At 44.5% G+C, this 23,997-nt stretch overlaps 1 long non-coding RNA gene across 1 annotated transcript in view; it reads right to left on the bottom strand.

Moving 5' to 3' along the window:
* LOC147422130 (uncharacterized) overlaps window positions 1–23,997 on the bottom strand; it is a 34,933-nt gene that overhangs the window by 10,382 nt on the left and 554 nt on the right. Inside the window, exon 3 of the long non-coding RNA XR_015186724.1 lies at window positions 23,947–23,997. This exon is cut by the window's right edge and continues 12 nt beyond it. This is a non-coding gene — a long non-coding RNA (uncharacterized LOC147422130). The remainder of the gene's footprint in view (window positions 1–23,946) is intronic.

The following is a 23,997-nucleotide window of genomic DNA, read 5'->3' as shown; positions in this document are numbered from 1 at the left end:
CCATGGACCTACGGCTTGCCATACGCGCTATTCACATTGCTTTAAGACTACCTAATGAACTACGGATGGTTTTAGCTAGCTGTTTTAATTGCTTAGTCCACACCCAGCAGTTAGGATTCCATAATATGTTATTTTGTCATTTTGTTATTCTAACCTAGTATCAGTCTACCACATTGTAACTTTCTGGTCTCATAGGTCGCTTTGGCCTTTTGAAGAGTTAACATAACATTTCATTTCCTTGGGTCATAAGTCTCCAAGTACTAGAAAAAGTCTGGTAAGAATCTGGCACCGCATCAAGAAGTGTTTTCATAAGGAAATTGTCAGAAATGACTTCACTTGCAAAAATAATTTGCTTATTTATATCCTTGATACCAGCAAGGAAAGTGTCCATTTCATCTTTCTCATGCATAATCTTTGATTCCAGCTCTTTACGCAGCAATGCAATTTTAGCCTCATTTGCGATTTGCATAAAGACAAGCCAGAATATCCCAAGCCTCTTTTTCAAATTCAATGCAATCAATGCATGAGCCTGCGCATCTCTTACATTCCAATGAGCTTGCTCAGCTATAGGCAAAACAACTAGCGGCAACCCTGTCTTCACTAAAACCTGCAACATCCTCAACATCGCCTACATCCTTAGAACTAGACGTACCACAACATTCCAAACTCCCTTCGACACAAGGACATGTTGCATCATGTAAGCCCACATAAGGTAATTGTCTCAATCCAATTTATCCTCAATAGCAAACATCTCGAACAAATGTGTGTTGTTGTCAGTCATGGTGAATGTCTGCACCTGATGTGAAAACTGCTCGAAAAGAGGAGAAATGAAGCAAGACCAACACATGCTATATAGCACAACCTGTAGAAGATTGTAAGGGACCTGTTATACAGAAAACGACATTGACAAAAATTTTGCACAAAATGATAAAATTACCTACGCAGTACTGCTAATAGTGGAAATGGAGGTCGACATGAGCCCGAATTGAAAATCTGAGCAGACTGAGCTCTGCGAGCGTGCTCAAAGTATTTGTCGACCTGCTAATGCTCACCAAAGCTCATCGAAATTTGAGAAGTGAGCAAGCGTGTGCTGGTGACACTCACGACTAAGCTCGGGAGGACGCAACCTGCTCTGATACCAATTGTTGGAATATGGTTGAAGGGAAACACACACAGCTTGGAGAAGACGAAGGAAGCTCAAGGCGCACAACAGAGAGTAGTATTACTTAGTGTGCAATGGAAAGATGAGATAGCCCTAGAGTGATGGGTGTATATACACTGCACGGGGAAAAACACCTCATAGTGAGGGAAGAAATGCCCGGCGGTCCTAAGTGTGTTCACACACATCACTACCACATGTATATGGTAACACTATGAGTTGGCAAAATGCTACACCAAACTAAGTGCAACCTCAACAGAAGGCAACAAGAAGAAATTGTATTTGGTGTGATGATGAAAGGATTGTAAAGATTATCATTTGGCCTACAAGAGGAGTTTGATCTTTTGGAAGAATATGAAGATTCATTTGAGCCAAACAAGGTACCACTGTTGACCAATTTTTGTAAAGGTGGTTGAAGAAAGATTATGGAGGAGATGCTAGCCAATCCTTTTGGTGAAAAAGTATCGGCATATGGCCTAATGGTTGATGATATTAACTCCAAAGAGGAATATAAATATGAAAAGGATCTTTGGCTCTTCACCACATGAAGACAACAGATAAGGGAAAGGTTGCACATGAGACTTTGTGTCAAGTAGTAAATTGTATCAAAAAACAATGGGGTGGAAGATCGAGAAGATAATCTCTCTATATATGCTTATATTGCAAAGACACAGACTCATGAAGCAGTTTTGGAAGAAAAGAGGAAAAGGGAAGTTGATACTCTTGGAACATCAAAGAGGGTAACACGGACTAACAATAGTAAAGATGACCCTAAAGGGCCTACATACAAGTTAAAATCGGATATTGAGACGACAATAGATTTGAAAAAGTTTTTTGAGGAGAGAAAGTTCACTAGTAGGGTCGAGGTTACTCTAGGGGAACTATTGGGTATAGCAAAACCTGAATTTCACGCAAAATATATCGACTTTGTGAAGAAGAAACAACACACCAAATGAAGTAGAGATAGATCCAAAGAAAGCCCATATAATTCAACAAATTGAGGCAATAGTCTGAAGACATACAGAGGATTTCAAGGGCCCTTCAAGGGAGATGAGTCCGAAAGCGTAGTGGATATCTACAACATGTCACGTGATGTTAAGCATGTTTACTTCAGTGAAAAAGAAACAAATTACATTCCAAGAAGTTATTATTCAAGGACATAGTAGGTGATACCCATTTTGAGAAAAAAGTACGGATGGAATCTTATGTGGATGCCAATCTTGATTGAGCAACCAAAGCAGAGTTTGACGCACGCACGTACACATGTGGGGGAATCTTATGTGGATGCCAATCTTGATTGAGCAACCAAAGCAGAGTTTGACGCACGCACGTACACATGTGGGGGGAGCAACCAAAGCAGAGGTCATCAACGCATGTGGCATAGACCTAAGCAGCGAGTCGATGGCATCACCCTCAGCAACATGCGAGCTTTCGAAGTAAAAAGATCAATTAAGCAAGGTTGCCCACTAGCTCCTCTCTTGTTTGCCATTGGATCTCATCGACTAGCAACAACGCAGATGGAGGAGGGGATGGAGGGGGTTGTGAATTCTTTTTTTTTTTTGAGAAAAGGTGTTGAATGTTAACACCGAAAGCACCTTGCTAAGGTGGTTAGCGTAGGGATTGCTAGGCGAATCTATCCGAGTTCAGATATGCAAGATGAGTCCGAGTTTTGTAGCTCTATGTGCTTTAGAGAAAGGCAGAGAAGGAATCCAAATCTTCCTAAATTTGTGTGTAATATAATATAGAAGCAGCCAATAGGACACATTGGGCAAGAGAAATCACAAAGACTATGGTAAAGATATGGGATTTTGATGAGCCTATGATTGCATTTGAAAGGAAGATGGTCTATTGACACTAGGATCATGTCCAAATATCAAGGTCAGTATTGGGGATGTGAGCGACGACCATCATTGTTTTGTTGAAGAACATTTATCTTATTCTTGTATTTTGGTACAACCCTATCTTATGGCAGTGAGAATAGAGACAAAATTTCTTGATGATCGTTAAACATATGTCAGGATTCGAAGCACAATTGGGAAAAAGGCTGTGCAATTTTTAACACTATGTATCAATCATACCAAAAACATGGATGGCCTTTGAGAACGCCCACTTCCAAAGATAAACAAGGAGTTTAAAGAATTTAGAACTATATAGGATTTCTAGGGGTGCCATTGTAAAGCGAGACTATGATGATACACATAAGAAACTTCTCCCACCCACCTTTGATGGCCGAGAGACTTTTTCTTCAAGATTATTGGGGTTAACCTCAGAGGGGTCAATATCTTACAAGAAGTTCAATGACTTATACTTATGCAAGTGGGAGAAACAACATGTTTGAAGCATGTAAAGTGAGTTTCAACGATGCAAAGTTATCGAACCAAATGAAGTGATCTCAAAAGTTGTGGAAGAAGTGTCTTTTTTGGATACAAGTGTAGATCTTGAAGAAATCATGGAATCCAAGCTACAAGATAGGAAAGATATTGTGAAGATACATTCCAATGATATGTACAAGATGATTTTATAGTTTCAGGGACACTCAAGGATCCAATGTACTCAGGATATTATTAATGTAAGTTAGCATTGGAAAGCAGGAATCTTACTACAACGAGGACTCGATTAGGGTTGGTAAGGATGTGTACTTTACTTAGGGTGAACAACTAATTCAGTTGCTCATATGATGAATGGGATGAACAAATTGTCAAGGGATTTCATTCCTCAAATCACTATGCCGTTTATTGACAGTTTGCTAGTAAAGGAGTGTGAAGAGGGTGAAAAAGAGGAGTCATTAGATTAGAGGAGATGTAGAAAGTTTTTGTCAATCGTATTGTTGATGGTGATTCCATCTTGTCCAAACTTGAGAAAGTGAACAAAACTCTTTCATGACAAAAATCTACTTTTGGGGCAAGGGAGGTTTTGAAGGACGAAGGCCGAGTGCGCAAATTGAAGCAATCTAGAAGATGAAAGAAATATGCACTTCATTTGCAGAAGTTCATAGATTTCTAGGGGCATGTGTGCTCTACTTGATTTAGCTACCACACTTCGCTCATGTCGCAAAGTCGTTGTACCAATTGCTACGAAAGGGACAAAGGTTTATGTGGACAGAGAAGCATACAAAAACTATTAGAAAATTAAAAAAGATGATGGTTAATGCTCCTACATTGAGAAAAATTGACTACAAGTGTGGGAGGCCTATGATTGTGATAGTGAATATTAGTCTTATAGGGATTGGTTGGGCGACTGGACATGATGATGAAGAAGGGCACATATATGTAACAAGGTTTGGAGCTAAAGTTTTGAGTGGACAAAGAAAGGATTATCCATAGGTTAAGAGAGAATTATGGGGTGTTGCTACAACATTAAAGTGCGACAAAGAGTACTTATTGGGGGAGCAGTCATTGTGGAGACAGATTGTCTACCACCACTGCTAGGGATGATTGCAAGCTGTTCCACGTCTAACATTGTTATGGTTAGATGGATCGCATTGATAAAATCTCTTAATCCATACTCTCTCTACATTGCACGGAGAGTTATTAAGAGCAAAATATGATGATGAAGATGAGAACACCTAGAGGGAGAGTTTTGCGTCATCTTTTGACCCTCAAAGAAAATGGTTTTTCTCTGAGAAAATGAGTTTTCAAGGCTAAGAAAATGCTTTTTCTCGAGCATGTTATGGCCAACAGACTTAAGTGAGCGCGGGAGGAAGGAGCGAGAGAGAGAGAGAGAGAGAGAGAGAGAGAGAGAGAGGGAGATGCTTCCGGAAGTAGAGGCGGCCCGCAAGGCAGTGCATGAGAGCTGCTGTAGCCGGCGCATACTGTTGCAAATGACACCATCGTCATCGACAGTGCCACGCCGTCTGTTTTGGAGAATGCTCTGGTGGGTCGTACCATTTTGGCAAAGGCAAGAATCTCTGGTTGGAACTGGACGCGCGCCCGTGGCCCTCCTTTCAATTCGGTAAATGAAATCACGTCCTCTGCTCTCTCTCTCTCTCTCTCTCTCTCTCTCTCTCACACACACACACACACACACACACACACACACACACAAAAGTGCACACTGGCGTACACACTCACATACACGAGGATTTGAAACACTTGGATTAAATTGTGCCTATAAAACCATCTCTGACCAGACCGCAGATAAGTTTTGAAGTGGAAAGAGAGAATGTAAAGTTAACCTAGCTAATCTCCATGTAATTTAATAACGTCATAATCTCTGACCAGACCACAGTTAAGTTTTGAAGTGGAAAGAGAGAATGTAAAATTAACCTAGCTAATCTCTATGTAATTTAATAACGCTTGACATACTTTGCATATGGCTACTAGTCAATTTTTACAAGCTCGCAAGCTGCAGGCTGGAAATGAGCTCTTTGCGCTAAGCGAACTCATCGAGAGAGCTCCCGTGACTGCTTGCAACCAATTTACCAAAAAAAAAAAAACTTTTGCTGCCTCCTGCTGCTCTGCCAGCTGGTTGCTGGTCCGACCTGTTCCTCACCAGGCTGCCTGCTCCCGCTCTTGGCTGCCCCCTCCGGCCTGCGCCCCTGGTTGGTTGCCTCTTCGCCACATGGCTCCTCAAGGGATGTTGCAAGATTCGTGTCACCATTTTTAAAATTTTTTAAAAAAATGTTACCACATACTGAGCCCTTCCTCAAATTACCTCGATTGAAACTATCACAAAGCTTGTGTTTCTAAAACCTAATGTGAATGGGATTTTACAATGTTTGTCAATGATAAACCCTCACTCAATTAGTTGTTGCATTTTCTTGCCTTGATTTGGGGTTGTCTTTTTGTTATCCATCTAAACCAAAGTAGAATTTGTGTGTGTATGAATATGCATGTGTGCACGCTTTAATAAACAAAGCATTAGCATTGTGGCATTGTGGAGATTGTAGCCATTACATCAAGTGTTGTCTAAAATTTTAGAGATACTCTACAAATCGTGAGAATCACTTCACTAAGCTTCTAGCCCCTTTTCTTTTGCATTTGTAACCATGCTTTACAAGCTTGTTAACAATGATGTGTTGCACACCTATAGTACTAATCAAAGAGATTGATTGAAATTGAGCTCTAGTGTGGTAGCATGTAATGAACGTATTGCACTTTTATGTGCATGGAAGGCTCGAAACCACAACTGCAACTTGAACTAGAGATATAGAGAAAAGGTGAGAGAATTTGGCACAAGGAGCTGGAGTATTTTATAACATCCTTCAAGTCTTCTACAAGACCATTCGTTCCTAACTAAAGAAGCTACGATAAAAGGATGGGTTTGCAACGTTGGGCTTGACACATCAATCCAGCGTTGGCTTGTGCTAGGAAGCACCTCTGCCCTCGACACATCAATTGAGTTTTGCTTCGCACTGAAATAGTGCTCGGCAGATTTGATATATCAATCCATTTCTGTTTTGTGCTAAATGTTTACATTGTCGATGGTCAGTGAATGTATCCTACCGAACCATGCTTGTTTGAGCCTTCGCCTTGGTCCCTTCACTATCGAGCTCAATCTCTTTTCTAAGAGGAATTTCCATGGCAAGAATTATCGTAGTCTTCTTTCATCTTCACACCACCCAAAGTGGTTGTCTTGCATGCTTGCGATCAATTCTTTATGGGATCAAGGCAAGTGATATTGTGTCAAACTAAGAGATTAACATTCACGTGAGGAAGCTTTATGATATGAAAATTTGTTGCTCATCAGAATAGCCCTTGAGTTTAATGGAAGAGATCCAATCAATGGGGCAATGGGAGTCAAGATCTCTAGATCTCTAGTTCCTAATCTTGGTTTAGTAGAATTTTTAAGCTTGTCGTAATCGATTTCTAGCCGTGTTGCAAAACCCATCGGAAAAGTTTTATGACACTCTTGGACAAAGTAATCAAAGCTATTTCTCTAGGAACATGTCCTAGGCATTGCATAGCTCTCAAGTCTCGCCATGAGGACTTGTCGCAATCATGTCTTGTGACAGCGGGTTTTAGGGTTAGGATTTCTGCATCGAGGTCATAGACGTATCGGTTGAATACATTCGTTTGGCTCGCCTCAGATATTTACTCTCCCTAGGAAGGTGGTCCATGCCAATTTCTTGGTCAAAGCCATTATTCTTTATGCCATGATCAGTTTTCGCTAGGTGGTAGTTGCATGACATCTGCATGATGTTGGGATATCTTACGGGCCTTCGGGTCTTAGACTAACATTGACTGAGTTTTGCAGAAACCGGCTGAGAGGCCGAAAACTTAGAGGAAGAAGAAGCATAAGTTTTTTCAACTTAAGGAGTCCTGCCGAGGGGCCTAACCTAGTAAAAAGATGATTTTCCGCGGTTTACTCTGACAGGCCATGTGGCAGTTGTACGGATTTCCGTTTTTTACGTCAACATATTTGGGTAGCTTTTGGGTCCAGATTTTGGTGCAGGTACTTTTGGACTTAATTGCTTTTAGATAAGATGCTTTTGGGGCTCTGCTTTTGACATCCTTTGTACTCTTTATAAGTGCCTAGAGGACCACTTCCTGGGGCATTTAGACGAAAAGTCTTTGAGAGAGTCGGACCCTCGGGAGTCGTACTTTGCGAAATAATAAAGAAATACCAAAAGGGGCACCAGTCTTTGGGGCCAATACGTCTTGGCTCGGAACTCCGCCGAGTCGTGTCGTCTCTCTCAGAGTTATTTAAGTGTTTTGAAATGTTAAAGTTTGCAGTTATCTCTGTATTTCCGTCCGATCCCTCGTCGGAAGTGATTACATGTAAACAATTAGTTCAGCCGTTGGTTTGGGTCTCCAGATGTCACAAAGGGATGATGTGGCATGACCCTAGGAAATCCTGAAGGGTTAGGGGAGCTAATGGCCGGTAGTGTGAACTTCTAGAAAGTGGACCAAAAATCTGGTCGTGGCAACCCAGAAGATGCGGTGGATGACGTAGCAATTTTTGGAGATGCTTTTGAGCCCAAGTTTTTGATAACAGCGTTGCTTTTGAACTTGGTGCCAACTTTTTGTATCTAATACTTTTTGGCTAAGGCCTTTGTAAGAGAGCCTAGAGGGCCACTTCTGCAAATTAGCTTGGAAGTAGATGGTAGAGTGCGCTCTTTAGATTGTTGTACCCTAGTACTTTGTGACGATCAATATATAAGAAGTATCAAAAGGGGTACCAGGGCTTGGGGCCAATATTTTTCTAGAAGTGGAACTCTGCCACTCCGTGTCTACAGTGTGATTCTTTCTTTCAGTTTAGCTGTGATTTAGTGCTAACACTAGAAAATTTATTCATTTAAGATTTCTCAAAACCATGAATTTTGATTATGATCAATATGCGCCTGGCATTGAAGCAGAATTAGTTACCAGTGTTACTAGTACGGTTATTCCCCTTGTTGGTGCTCTTCTTGGCACTATTCAAGGATATCATGGAAAAGTTGACTTCCATATATTGAGTTGGGCCACTGTGATGCATTTATTGGCAATGCCTTAGCATCATCAGAACGATGTCTGTTGCTAAATGGACTATTTTCTTATTTTTTTGAGTAATTTCTACTTATTGAAATTAGGATATTTAAATATGTGCACTTGAACCGTAAAGGTTAGAAACTGCAAATCTAGTGGAATTATCAAAAGCCATCAGGAACGGACAACTCTGACGTGTCATATGATGGGTGACATTAAGCATCGTGAAGGGATTGTACCGTTAGTTCGGTAGGAGAGACTAAGAAACGGATATTCCTGATGCGTTACGTGATGGGTGATGAGAGCATCGGAAAGGGAATGTTCCATTGGGTTCCTCCCGTGCTTGAACAGGTGGCTAGAACGCCTATTCCACAGGTTATGCCAGTTCAGGCCGCCACCTTTCAGAGCCAGCATGCTGTCTTGAATGGACAGGGAGCTGGATACCAGGCTATGCACTCAGTTTTTTCACCACCCACGGTACATCCTGGGTATTTCGGGGGTGGATCAGTGTTCCAAAGTATGGCTGGTTATGCGTCTGGAAGTCAGCCGTACATGCCAGGAACAGTGTTCGGGGGTATGCAAGGCATCATGCCAAACCCCATGTATGGTACTATCGGCATGCAGCAAGGTTTCCACGGCAACCAGGGCCAGTTTGGGGTGCCACAGGGTCATTTTGGCATGGCTGGTTTTTCTGGACAGCAGCCAGATATCGCACCTCTGACGCAAAATGTGAATGGCCAACACGTGCCGATCATGCCTAGTACAGTGCCCATGTTGCAGACCATCCCGTATGACAACTTGGGGGCACTAGAGAAGCCAAAGGCTTACAAAGAAGGTGGTGCAGCAGTAAAGTTCAGTACCTTCAGTGGTTTCGAGGACAAGACTAAGGCACTCACTTTCCTCCAGCAGTTTGATACAGCTTATGCGGGAGGGAATTTTACAGAGGCCTCGAAGGTCAGGAAAGCTGCCACTTTCTTAAAGGACAATGCGCTTACCTGGTGGACGACATTGTTAATGCAAGGACAGGCACCCACCACTTGGGTTTACTTCAAGCAAATGTTTGCATCTGCTTGGCTATCAAATGAATTTGAAGCCGATGTCTTGATAGATTGGCACCAGCTTACGGCAGCTTCGTGCAAGAGCTTGCTGGAGTACAATAGGAGGTTTTGTAAAGCATTACTCTCAGTGACCTCCTACAGATTTGTGCCACTGACAGAGCAGATAGAGAAGTATTGTTGTGGGTTGCCTAAAGGGCTTCGCGATTACTGTACCAAGAATAGAGTGGCTACCCTTACTCAGCTTATGGAAGTTGCGAACACTGGTCTTGCCTTGTTGAAAGGAGAGGATAGTGGATTTCCGAGCAGTGATAAAGGAGGGCAGCAAAAGAAAAATTCAGCGAAGAAGCCCTTTGTGAAGACGGCTCCTGATGCGTCACAGGGGTCAGAAAAGCCCACCAAGGACAAGGATTCAGCTGGGACTTCTGGAGCGCAGGCAAAGAAACAGAAAAGGAAGCCTTTTGTGCGCAAGTCGCTCGAGGAAAAGAAGATCCTAATGGCTGAGAACAAATGCTTTATATGCGAGCAGCCTGGTCATATTTCTATCAATTGTCCACAAAGGAAAAGGCCAGCTGACTCAGAGGATAAAGAAGACCAGGAAGGCAAGAAGCCTAAACCCACGACAGGTTTAGTGCCAGACATGGTGGGTGACAGGCCCAACACAGATGCCAGTGAGTTATGCAGACATGGGGTAAAGTTAGAGATCAGACGGCACTCATCTTCTTTGATCCAGGTGCCAAAGCCAACTTTATCTCACCAGAGTTAGCTATGAAGCTCGGCATCAAAGCTGAAGAGATGGGGTACACAGCAGAGGCAGGGTTGGCATGTCCTGGCCACTCAGAGTGTGTTACTCCTATCATTGGAAAACTGCGTCTGCATATTCAGTCGTATGTGGACACTGAAGAGTTTTACATCATGCCGCTGGAAGGTTGTGACGCCTTGTTGGGGATCCCGTGGATGTTCCGAGTGCATGGAGTCTTGGATGCCTACAACAAAAAGATCACTGTACAGCATAGGGGCAAAACTCACATCTTGGATGTAAAGCTTAAAGGAGAGTCAGTCCCTATTGTATCTGCTTCTGCTATCACTTCTGTAATAAAGAATCATCTTTCTGTGTACTTGATTTTTGCACGTGATGTCTCAGATAGGGATCAGTCAAATTTATCTGTGTTAGATAAAGAAAGGTCAGCATTTTTGCAAAAGTTTAGTGACTGTTTTTCTGATTCATTACCGTCGCAATTGCCGCCAGAGAGACCTGAGGACCATCGGATAGATTTGGTGCCAGGGTGTAGCCCACCAAATAGACCTCCCTACAGGGTTAGTGCGGCGCAGCAGAAAGAGATTATGGGCCAGGTTGAGGAGTTACTAGAGAAGGGGCTGATTCAGCCTAGTTCTTCACCCTTTTGCTCCCCAGTGCTCCTAGTGCAGAAGAAGGATGGCTCATGGCGCATGTGTATTGATTACCGTGCGTTGAATAAGAATTACCATCAAGAATAGGTTTCCTATTCCTCACATTGATGATATTCTCGATCGTTTAGAGGGTGCTGCAATTTTCAGCAGGATAGACCTGAAGAGTGGGTACCATCAGATTCGTATAAGCCCAGAGGATGTGCACAAGACTGCGTTTAGAACGACATTTGGTCTTTATGAGTTTCTAGTGATGCCGTTTGGGCTAACAAATGCTCCAGCCACGTTCAACAGAATGATGGACCGGATTTTCCGCTCGCATCAACAGTTGTTGGAACATTCTTCGATGACATGATTGTGTATTCGAAGAATGAAGAGGAGCATAGGCGTCACTTGACCATTGTGTTCGAAGAGCTGCGCAGTCACAGGTTGCTTGTCAATCCTAAGAAAAGTGAATTCTTCCTTGAAGAGATCCACTTTCTGGGCCACATAGTCTCAAAGGATGGTGTAAGAATGGATCCCGCAAAGGTCGAAGCTATCAAGACATGGCCAGACTTGAAGACTGTGCACGATGTCAGAAGCTTCTTGGGATTGTGTTCCTACTATAGAAGGTTTATCAGAAATTTTGCAGAGATAGCATCGCCTCTTCACGCATTGCAAAAGAAAGAGGTCACTTTCAGATGGACCCAAAAAGAGATTTCAGCTTTTAGTCTCTTAAAGGAAAAGTTGACTTCAGATCCAGTTATTGTTTTGCCAGATCTCAGGAAGTCATTTGTGGTCCAATGTGACGCGTGTGGCAGTAGCATCGGAGCAGTGCTAATGCAAGATGGACGGGTAGTAGCCTATGAAAGCCGAATTTTGCAAGGGCCAGAGAGGACTATGCAAGTCTATGAGAAAGAGCTCTTGGCCGTGATTCATGCGCTTTCTAGCTGGAAGCACTACCTCTTAAGTGCTGATTTTGTTGTCCAAACAGATCATCAGACCTTGCGATACTTCTTGACACAGTCAAAGTTATCCGAAAAGCATATGCGATGGGCAAACATTCTTTCCATGTTCCACTTCCAGATTATGCATGTGGAAGACAAGAAGAATGTTGTGGCTGATGCGTTATCAAGAAAGCCACAAATTTCAGCTGTGTCAATTCCTTATCATCATGAGTTAGATGACATGAAGGAACAGTATATTGCTGATGAAGATTTTGCAAGGATCTTTGAACAGTTACAAGAGGGGCAACATCACGAGCACTACCTCCTCAGAGATGGTTTTATGATGATGCATGGCAGACTTTGTGTCACTAGGCCACTGCGACATAAGGTCATGGAAGAGAGTCATGTCCCACCGTATGCAGGGCATTGTGGCATTGATGCAACAGTTAAAGCGGTAGAGACGTTCTTCTATTGGCCTACCTTGAGGAGAGATGTGGATGCCTTTGTGCGAGCATGCATAGTTTGCCAAAAGGTCAAGTTTGACAAGCAAAAGGCACCAGGGTTGTTACAACCACTGCCGATTCCGGATAAGCCATGGGAAAGCATTGCTATGGACTTTATCTTTGATCTTCCAAGGACACCAACAGGGAATGATGGTATATGGACCATTATCTGCAGGTTCAGCAAGCAGGCCCATTTTATCCCTGTCAGGAAGAAGATAAAATCTGATCAGATGGCACGCTTGTTCATGTACAATGTGTTTAAGTACCATGGTATGCCACAATCGATTATCAGTGATCGTGATCCTCGCATGACCAGTTTGTTCTGGAGAGGATTGTTTGAGAACATGGGTACTACGCTCAAGTTCTCGTCTTCGTTTCATCCACAAACTGATGGACAGTCAGAAGAGGCCAATTCTACTGTCTTAGATCTGCTGAAATGCTATGTGTCAGATAATAAGGGCAAGTGGGAACAGTATTTGCCTATGCTTGAGTATGCGTACAATAATACGATGCATTCGTCTACTGGCAAAGCACCTTTTGAAATTGTTGAAGGCGGCAAAAAGGTTCCTCCCATTTTGCACACAAAGGACAAGATCTTTGAGGCAGATCGATATGTTGAGAACATGGATGAGATGTATAAGAAGATTAAAGTTGCCTTGGAGAAGACTCAGGCAAAACAGAAAAAGGCTGCTGATCGTCACCGTCGTGAATTACTACTATCACCTGGTGATTGGGTTTTCTTAAGGTTCGAAAAGGCAAGGTTAAAGAAGATGAAGGGCAAGAAACGGCTGTTTCCTAAGCTCAGCATGCGTTACTATGGGCCTTTTCAAGTGCTTGACAAGATCAGCGATGTGGCTTACAGACTGAAATTGCCTGATGCGTGGAAGATTCATAATGCGTTTCACGTGAGTCTTCTAAGACCCTTCGTGGGTGATGTGCCAGAAGATATGCCAGTTGAGGATCAGCCAGAAGTTGAGGAACTTGATGAGATCCTGGTACCTGAGCAAGTTTTGGCACATAAGGACAGAAAAGTTAAAGGACAAGTTGCAAGACGTTATTTGGTGAAGTTCAAGAACTATCCGCCTATGGATGCAAAGTGGATGGAAGAGCATGAACTGTCAGAGTCACCAAATGTATTGCAGCTTTACCTTGAAGCCTTTGCGTTACAGCCTACTTATGCCCCAACCCAACGTGTGCAAAGAGGGGTAATGATAGAGCTAGTACATCGAATGTACATATGAATTCAGTGCCATAGATAGAAATGGCAAAAGTATGAAGGCCTCATTAAGTCATTTGTATCTATGTATGTTACGACCTTTCTTGCGGATACATGCGATGATAAAAGAGTGTTGATAGCACAAGATCATCAGTGGCGTGCATTTATGGTATGCAATCGAGGACGTTTGCGATTTCAAGAGGGGGGTATGTCACGAGGACGTGGCAGTTATTAACCATGTCATAGAGATGTGGCAACTGCTAACCTTGGTTGTTGGTTTCTTTCCAATGGGGTTTATTTTATTTGTTTAAGACCCTCTTCTTAAAGTAGCAAACGGTCGGACATTGTATGGCCAATGTGAACGGTAGATTCACCCGCAGACGGGAAGTGGTCGGCACTGGAATTCGTATGGTAGGAGGATGTCTAGGCTCAGAGCAAGATCATATAGGTCCCCCCGTCGCACTTAGCAAGTTGGTGGATACTAGGAAGTAACTCAATTAAGGCGTAAAGTCAAGGTGGGACTACCAACAAAAAGTATCCGACAGTTGGGCCACATTGCATTTTTGGATGCGGTCCCAATGAGGATAGATGGTCAGAAGACCAGTGGGAGCCCAACGGAAGCATCTCCTAAAATTTAGGGAACTGCTATTTTGGGCCACGAAATGTGTTCGCGTCATTACCTTCGGTATGACTAGGGGAACACTTTACAACTCTGCCGCGAAGTCAACTGACGCACCAGTTGAGATATTTTTAGCAGGGAAAGCCCAAACTCGGAAACTGGGCGACGTGTCAGCTTGTGAGCGATTCTGCCACTCTGGGAGGCAAAAACGAGTTGCATATCATCAAAGGGGGCGCCATTTTCAGCCACAGGCGGATTGCAACAGGTACAGAAGCTATGGAATGCTTACCTTGCCCTCTATGCACAGTATGGTGACGGGAGTGATGCCCCGCACGCTACATACTGCTCTCTTTCTCCCCTACGTGCAGTTATGTGATGCCCCACAAGAGGGCTACTCATTTGACTGATGTACAGTTGTGTGGGTTCATGCTTTTGTGCTGAGGCAAGAGCCTCCTTGAGCAGGAACAGGGGTAGCTAACTGCTGCTCCAAAGCAGGCACTGGTGAGGGTCATAACCTCACCGTACAGGTGCAAAATCAGCGCTGTGTATGCGCTGTAATTTGACTGTTTTTCAGCCATACGGACGCCAGGATCATTGGGAATCGTGCCCCACTGGCAAAGGACAGTTAGGGGACTGTTTGGGGCTGAAAACAGGGCAAAAACCAGTAAATACAGCGTGCTGAATTTACTGTTTTTGGACAGGAATCAGAGGGTATACGACAGTGCAAGCGAGTTCCAGCAGGGGAATTGGTTTCGCGCAAGTTTTGGGGCTGTTATGCTGCCGAAATTTGGCCAAATCAAATGGTATCTAGGTGGATACACGTGAAGGATTCCCAGGACCTTACCTTGTAATTTACCCTCCTAAAGAATAAAGAAATACCGAAAGGGGCGCCAATTTTGGGGCCTACAGGTTGTCGGCGTCTGCTCGGAGCATTCTAGCTTCCGAGCCGTGTGTGAGTTGAAGTGTTAACTCCCGTCGCAGGTTCTCTTTGCAAAGTGCTCTGTGTGTGTGTATAAAGTAAAGAATTTCGGGTGAAAGCCAACGCCTACCGCCCTACGGGCCGGTTTCAGGGGGTCTTGCTAAGAAGGTGCACTGTCAAAATTGTGGTCCCATCTTCTGCCAGAAAGTGCTAGTGCTAGCTTTTCTTATATACTGCCTGAGTCAAATTGCCCTACCCAGTTTCCTAACAAAGTCACTTATTAATAATAAGTGAAAAATGGCTAAGATAGGGAAAATAGGTTTTGTGCACTGTAAAATGCTCATGATGGATTCTGATGGTAATGATGATGATCATGCTGTGTGCAACCAGAGGATATGCACCTACTCTTAAGTGCCTAGACATGCACGGTCTACGAACAGACTCACAAAAGTGTCAGCACACTTCCTAAGCTAACTGAACCGTTATCATGAAGTAGCTTGTCCACATGCACATAGGGTTAGATGTACACGTGACAACGTACCTATTCTCGGGGATGCACATCATTGTATTGCTCACCTGATAGGATGGCATGAGGCATGACCCCTGTTCCTAGTGTTTCCCAAAGTCAGAGTCTCGAGTCATCTACACTTAGGCCACTAAAATTTAAATATGTGTTCCAGGTCACTTTTAATGAGTTCACATATTTATTAGCCAATCATGGGGTTTTCTAGCTAAGTAGGGCAAACTGGAGTTTGTCATATTGTCACGTGCACATCTAACCCTATCTGTACGTGGACAAGCTACTTCATGACATGGGTTCACTTCAGTTAGCAAAGGAAGTGATCTGGCACTTTTGTGAGTCTCTTCACAGACCGTGCATGTCCAGACACTTATAGATTAGATGCATATCCTCTCGTTGCACACAGCATGACCATCAGATTTCCATCAGAGCCCATCACGAGCATTTTACAGTGCATAGACCTATTTTCCCTATTTTTGACATTTTTCACTTATTATTTTTAAGTGACTTTTGTTGGGAACTAGGTAGGGCAATTTTGCTAAGCAAATATATATAGAAACCTAGCGCTAGCACTGTTGGGCAGAAGAGGCAGCAAGAACTTCGCGTTCATTAGGCGCCTTCTCAACAAGACCCCCCACCGGAGGTAAACCTAGCGTTTTCAGCCAAGAACCAAGCCTGGCGTTTTTCAGCATTACAGAGCCTCCAACGTTTTTGCATTGCAGATCAGCCCCGGTGACAACAATAAAACAGATCAGCCCTAGCGTTAGCAGATTCCCCCCGCATGACTCCAAATCAACCTAGTGTTTTTGGAGCAGCATAACAAACAGCATTTTGCAGTTCCGTCACGACAAGACAACAAGAAGACCAACGTTATCAGTTTTCAGTGCGTCGTCATCACATCGTCGTCATCAACATAGAGTCAGAATTCAAGAGATAAAGATTTGCAGATTTCAGCCATTAGCATTTTCAGATTTCAGCCCGTCTTGTCGTCATCCTCATCGTCGTCGACATCGTCGGCAAGTCCAAAGCATTGTAGAGATTTGTGCAATCAATAGTAGACCGCTCTCGCCATAGAGAGTGGGGCCTTCGGAGGAGGGTTTGACAACATTCTGGTGTCGTATTCTCTTCTCTCTCTATCTCTCAGTCTCATGCACCTTCATTCACAGCGTTCACCACTTTGTTTGTGTCCATTGCACTCTCTTACTAAAGGAACGGAAGGCTTCGGACTTCCCTTCCGTAAGTAAAAGGAACCCTTGAGCACAGTTCGGAGCACTCATCTTGAGCAAAGTCCAACATTCACTTCTGCTGCACCTTACACCTATATAAACAGTCACCCCCCTTGTACTTTTGGCAAGTTGTTGAATGCAGATTACCAACGTTTGGGCTCTCTCCTCTGCTAGCGTTTTCTCTCTCTAGCGTTTGCAGTTTCTAGCGAGCACTCTCTCTCTAGCGTTTTTGCACATTCTCTCTCTACGTTTTCTGCAAGTGGTGACCTGAGCTTGCGATCTCTCTCTCTTGCCCTAGGGCTTCCCTTTCTGGCCTATTACCACCGCTCCATAGCGGTTGTGCATCTTCGGCAAGATTCGGTGGGGAGTACGCGCTTGTGCCTTAACCGCGAGGAGATTCATCGGGATAGATTCGAGATCTATTGGCTGCCCGTCACAGAGAGGTGTCTTGATCGCAGTTTGCAGACAAGTTCCTCATCCAATTCACCTTCTTTCAGCTGCACCTTTGACATGGTATCAGAGCCACGGCGTGCTCTTGAATCGGATCGGTGATTTGTGCAAGATTGAGTTGCTGTTTTTTGCGAAAAAAGGAGGCGCTTTGCTGTTTTTTCTGTGTTTTTCACTCTTTTGGGGCTAATTTCGGCTGTAGTGGACAGATTTGTAGATTTCCTCTCTTCCACTTCAACCTAGCCGCTTCACATGCCCAAATTCTCCAACACCATGGAGAAAAGTGATGACTCTGACAGCCCATGGTGATGAAGGACACCATGAGGATGGGATCAGTGGCGGTGACCACACCGTCAATGACGAATGGGGAGATTGGTCCCAGTTCTATTCCTGAGTAGGTAATCAACCAATCAAGATACCTACACTCCCTACCTTTCCCTCAGATCGGCGATTGAATGTAGACAATTATGCCCTTCGAAAAGCAGCCATGATGGCAGTCTTTGACTCTTACGAGGTTGGAGGATTTGTCTCAAGCACCTTCCAAAAGCCAAAGGACTCAAAGGGAGCGAAGTTATGGGAACGAGTCAATGTCCGAATCCGGTCTTTTATTATCCTCAAGAGTTCACCCGCGGTGATTGGCCACATTCGGCTAATGCAAGATGCGAGGTTGATGTGGGATCAGCCTTCTTCTATGGTCAGGTCTCTCCAATGAAGCGGATAGCCCTCGAGGTGCAGTTGAGAAACTTGGATGCAAAGAATACTTCCATGCAGGATCATATCAACAAGATGCAAGAGCTTCAGGAGGAGATACTTCATATGGGAAAGCTTATCAATTTGGAGGACATGGCCATTCAACTTTTGGCTCAATTGCCTCCCCGGTATACCAGCTTCTACTCTTCCTTGATTACCAGTGGACGGTTGAATACTATCACTTGGGAGGAGTTAGTTCCAATGGTTTTAGACCAAGAGGAGAGGTTCCAATAGGGGATGAAGTCAGGCTTTGAAGCCTTGACCGGTTCTTCCAACAACAACAACAACAAGAAGCAGAAGGGTAAGAAGAAAAGCACCAACACCAAAGACAAGAAGAGTGATGCCGAGCGTGACACCTTGAGACGGAGCGGCATTGCACCAATTGTGGTGAGAAAGGACATTATTGGAGGAAGTATCCAAGGCGAGTTGGAGAAGCTTCGACCTCCTCGGCAGTAGTAGTACCGTCACCGGCCTTTGTTCATTTGGAGATTCTCCCTTCGACGGACTCTTCGAGGACATCGGAGACATTGGTGACCCTTTCTCCTCGAGATAGTCGTGATTGGATCCTTGATAGTGGTGCCTCACGGCACATGACACCTACGAAGGATCTATTGTCCAACATGCGGCGACACTGTGGTACTATTTTCATCAGCGACAAATCTGAAATTCCCATTCACAGCGAGGGTTCCATGGAGCTAGGTAGTATGCATACCTCCAAGGTACTTTATGCTCCGAAATTGGGTTTTCATCCTATATTACTGCACGAGGTGTGCAAGCTTGGCAAGGAGGTGATCTTCACGAAGGACTCGGTATCTATACGAGATCAGCAGACTGGTATAGAAGTCAGAGGGGGCTCGGTAGAGAACGGCCTCTATCGACTCCACGCTCTTTCTTCCTCGACTCGGATACCCACAAGTGATTTATGGCATTACGGGTTTGGCCATTTGAACAATGATGCCCTTCGACTTCCTTTTCGAGAACAGTTGCTTCAAGGCTTACCAGATATTGGGAGTAAGCATGGGAAATGCATTGCCTGCATTAGTGCGAAACATCGAGAATCCATCCCGTTCTTCACGTCGAGCCACTGCCGTGTTGGAGTTAATTCACACCGACCTTTGTGGACCTATGCAGACCCCTTCCCTCGGCAAGGCTCTTTACTTCATGTTATTGGTGGATGACTTTAGCGGCTTTACTTGGGCATATTTTCTACAACACAAGCACGAGGCTTTTGGCCTCTTCAAGAATTGGCTTACTCTTGTGGAGAAGGAAAGCAATCATGTATTGAAGACCATTAGATCGGATGAACGTGGGGAGTTTACCTCCAATGCTTTCATTCAGTTTTGTACGGACCATAATATCAAGCGAGAGCTTGCGAATACCAATACACCTTCAGAGAATGGAGTTGTGGAACGGAAGAACGGGACAGTAGTAGAGATGGCTAGGACCATGCTTGAGCATCGAGATTTATCTAAGTCCTTGCGGGCTGAGGCAGTTGCGACAGCTGTCCACACCCTCAACAGACCTCCAACCTCTTCAATTCCAAAGATGACACCAGTTGAAGCCTATTTTGGTAAGAAGCCCGACGTCTCCCATTTCAAGAATTTTGGGAGCGATGCCTATGTCCACGTAACAAAGGAGCAAAGGGGGAAGTTTGACCCCAAGACCCACAAAATGATTTTTGTCGGCTACAACTCTCTTTCAGTGGGATATCGACTTAATGATCCAAAGAAGGAGATTGTCTTAAGCCGTGATGTTGTCTTCAATGAGACCTTACCTTCACAAGGGGCTTCTGCTCCCAAGCCTTCCATGACGACTCCTGATCTTCCGATTCTTGGAGACCCAGATTTTGACATGCCCAATGATGAGCCCTCTTCTCCTACCCCTGTCCCTCGGGCAACAGAGGAGGATGCACCCATACCCAAAGATGCAGTTGACAGTGGATCTCATCACAGTGCCGATGTAGAGACAGATTTGCCGGTGGCTCCCCCCGAGGGAAGCAAGCCCAACAAGTTGCCGAAGTGGTTATTGGAGACCTTGTGAGATTCAACAACCTCAGATTTTCCACCCGATTGGCGAGAAGCCGGTACCTCGCGACGCTCACATCGACTTCGACTTGCCGAGGTAGATGTCCCGTTACCACAAGTGAACTATGCATTGATGTCTTCAGTGATCCAGGACAGAGTTCCTCTTACAGTTGAGGAGGCACTTTCACTACCTCAATGGAAGTTGGCCATGCAGAAAGAGATTGATTCCATCAAGAAGAACAACAAATGCGTGTTGGTTCCGCTGCCTCCCCAGCGGAAGTGATCGAGGTCAAGTGGGTCTACAAGACCAAGTATAAAGCTGATGGTTCTCTCGACAAGCACAAGGCGAGACTTATTGCCAAAGGTTTTTTCCAGAAAACAGGTGTAGACTACGAGGAGACCTTTGCACCGACCGCACGGATGGCAACTATTTGGATTGTTTTTGCCCTTGTTGCCCTTCACAGGTGGCCGGTTTTTCAGATGGATGTGGTTTCGGCATTCCTCAATGGCGAACTGGAGGAGGAGGTTTATGTGGAGCAGCCTCCAAGATTTGAAGATCCAATATGGTTTGTAGATTGCTCAAGGCTCTCTATGGCCTCAAGCAATCGCCTAGAGCGTGGTACCGAAAGATTGATTCCTTTGTTCTACGACACTCCTTCAAGCGATCTTCTGTTGATCCAAATATGTACGTTTTCCGTGAAGGAGGGTTAATGACACTTGTTATCCTCTACGTCGATGATCTTGTGATTACAGGTAGCCATGTTGAGCACATCCGCAGTATTATGGCAACCTTGTCAAAGGAGTTTGAGATGACAGACCTTGGCTTGTTTCATCATTTTCTTAAATTGGAGGTTAGGAAAGACAGAGGGGGGGCATCTTCCTCTCTCAGGAGCAGTACATCCGGGAATTATTGGAAGCATTCGGTATGACCGAGTGCAAATTTATCTCTACTCCCATGGATCCCAATCATAAGTTGTCACAGTTTGGTCTTCCTCTTCTAGCAGATGCAACAAAGTATCGAAAACTGGTTGGTTCTCTCATTTGGGTACTCAATACTCGATTTGAGGTCAGTTTTACGGTGTGTCTACTCAGTTCCTTTATGCAAAAACCCGCCAAGTCACACATGCAGCAGGCCATCAGGGTCCTGCGGTATTTGAAGGCGACCTCGTCATTTAGCATTTAGCATTCACTATGCAGCTTGAGGTTTGAATCCCCACGTCATTCTGGGATGGAGTGATTCAAATTGTAGAGGTGATTCAGACGGACGACGGTCAACCACAGGTTTGATCTTTTATTTTGGCTCAGGAGCAGTTTCATGGAGCAGCAAGAAACGGCCAACAATTGCTTTGCCTTCCACAGAGGCAGAGTACCATGCTGTTTGTAGTGCTACATGTTAGTCAGTTGGATTCGGAGGCTACTTTGGAGATGGGCTTTCCGCGCAAACTGAGTAGGGCAAACTGGAGTTTGTCCTATATAGGCAATCCCCCCCCTTGTACTGTTGGCAAGTTGTTGAATGCAAATTACCAATGTTTAGGCTCTCTTTTCTGCTAGCATTTTCTCTCTAGCATTTGCGATTTCTAGCGAGCACTCTCTAGCATTTTTGCACATTCTCTCTCTAGCGTTTTCTGCAAGTGGTGATCTCAACTTGCGATTTGTCTCTCTTGCCCTAGCGCTTCCCTTTCGGGCCTATTACCACCGCTCCGTAGCGGTTGTGCATCCCCGGCAAGATACAGTGCCCGTTCGGTGGGCGGTACGCGCTTGTGCCTTTACGGCCAGGAGATCCATCGCGATAGATTCGACATCTATTGGCTGCCCGTCACAAAGAGGTGTCTTGATCGCAATTGCAGACAAGTTCCTCATCCGATTCACCTTCTTTCCACTGCACCTTTGACATATGTATATTGATGAGGTGTCTGATTACATTGCCAGAGAGGGTGATAGAGGTGCCCAGCTGATAGGGACATGGATCCCATTGTAGTTATACGTTGATGATATTGTGTTGATCTTTGACTCACCAGAGAGTATGAAACGACGATTGGATGCATTACACAATTCTGTAGAGGATAGTGGATTGTCTGTAAACCTTGGTAAAACCAAGGTTATGGTGTTTAACACCACACCACAGTGGATCAGGAGATCACCGACTTTCACATATGGTCACGAGGTTATAGAGTATAGAGATGCATACACTGACCTTGGGGTTGTCTTCACTGGGCCGAGACTTTCTTTGGGAAGAGAAGCAAAGACTAGACTAACTAGAGCTTTTGCAGCCTAGGGAGGCTTGGAGAGGATGTGTTCGCAGGTACAGTTCCAGGAACCTCGGACAAAGTTATGACTCTTTGATACTTTAGTAGCCTCAGCTATGTTGTATGGGGTGCAGATATGGGGACCTTCTGTAGGCTAAGATGGTTGGAGACGTATGGAGAGGTCCTTGGTATCTATGATCTCTCGACTGATCAGAGCCAAGGCCTCTGTACCCCATGCTATCATTCGAGCAGAGCTAGCTACACCTCCTATGGAGATTGAGGCGCTTACCAGACGTGTCTCATTTGTGCACAGCTTGTGAGATACTACTAGAGACGGATATGCTAGATTGGCCCTTGCGTCTTCCAGACAGTTAGCTCTGCAAGGGGGACACTTCATGCTGGTATGAACACGTGACATCATGGTTTTAGACGCATGGCTTCATCGTGGACAGGCTGCCCCCTTTCCAGCACTCTCTTCAGACACCCTCGATGTCTCTTTTACGGGTGGAGATTACTAGACTCGTTTGGCAGGACCTGATCCAGCTGGATACCAGGAGGACGTGGATAGAGCCACCACAGGAGTTGGGCACAAAGGTGGCTTTCTATAGAGAGCATCTTCTCCACCTCATAGGAGATGGGTTTGTGATTTGACCCAGCTACATGGACACACATATATCTCATGGTTTGCAGTGTGCCATTGGTCAAATACGCACATCCTCACATCAGCTTGCGATTGAGACTGGTAGATTCAGAGGGATACCAACAGACAGCAAGATATGTCGCTTATGCTAGCTAGAGCAAGAGACAGAGCTACATTGCAAAGTGGACTATGAGATACGGGGCCGTTTCCACTGCTTATTCAGAGAGGGTCCTTTCTATAGGGTCATGAGTTATGAGGATCAGAGATGCCTTGGGCTATATCTACTTGAGTTACATAGATATAGAGACTCTTTATTGGGGAGAGATAGAGAGAGACAGTCCTAGAGACAGATTACTGATTTCTTTTCACTAGATATGGGACAGCCAGAGTAGCAACCATCACTGTAGAGCTCGGCCCACACTCATTCGACCACTACCGGCACTCTCATCGACCGAGCACTGGAGCTACGGAGATCTAGATGGCCACGATTGAGGAGAGGGGCTACACAGCATCAACGGAGACTACAGCTAAGGATTCGAGCCATACTCTCTCAACATCCAGAGTGCAGAGGAGGATGGATTCTAGTAGTAGTATCTTTGTTCTAGACTCTAGTTCCTTTGTACCCAGACATGGTATTAGATTCACCATTTTGTAATAGTTTGGTCTCATAGGTCATTTTGGCCTTTTGAAAGCGTATATAACATTTCATTTCATCATCTCTCTCTCTCTCTCTCTCTCTCTCTCTCTCTCTCTCTCTCTCTTGCTAGATATTTAAGGTCCCTTGGGATAGTTTCCTACAACATTAAAACTCTCTTCTTCTTCTTCTTCTCTCCTCTTACATATATATATACATACATGTAAAAGAGAGAGAAAGAAAGCTTACATTGAGAAGGCACCCCAGAAGCAAGAGGAATGTCCAGCGCCCTTTTTCTGG

The sequence above is a fragment of the Adiantum capillus-veneris genome, chromosome 27 (genome assembly GCF_014529385.1).
Source record: "Adiantum capillus-veneris isolate H3 chromosome 27, ASM1452938v2, whole genome shotgun sequence".
NCBI classification, from domain to species: domain Eukaryota; kingdom Viridiplantae; phylum Streptophyta; class Polypodiopsida; order Polypodiales; family Pteridaceae; genus Adiantum; species Adiantum capillus-veneris.
Note: the sequence above shows the minus strand (reverse complement) of the source record. Positions and strands in the feature narration are given on the sequence as shown.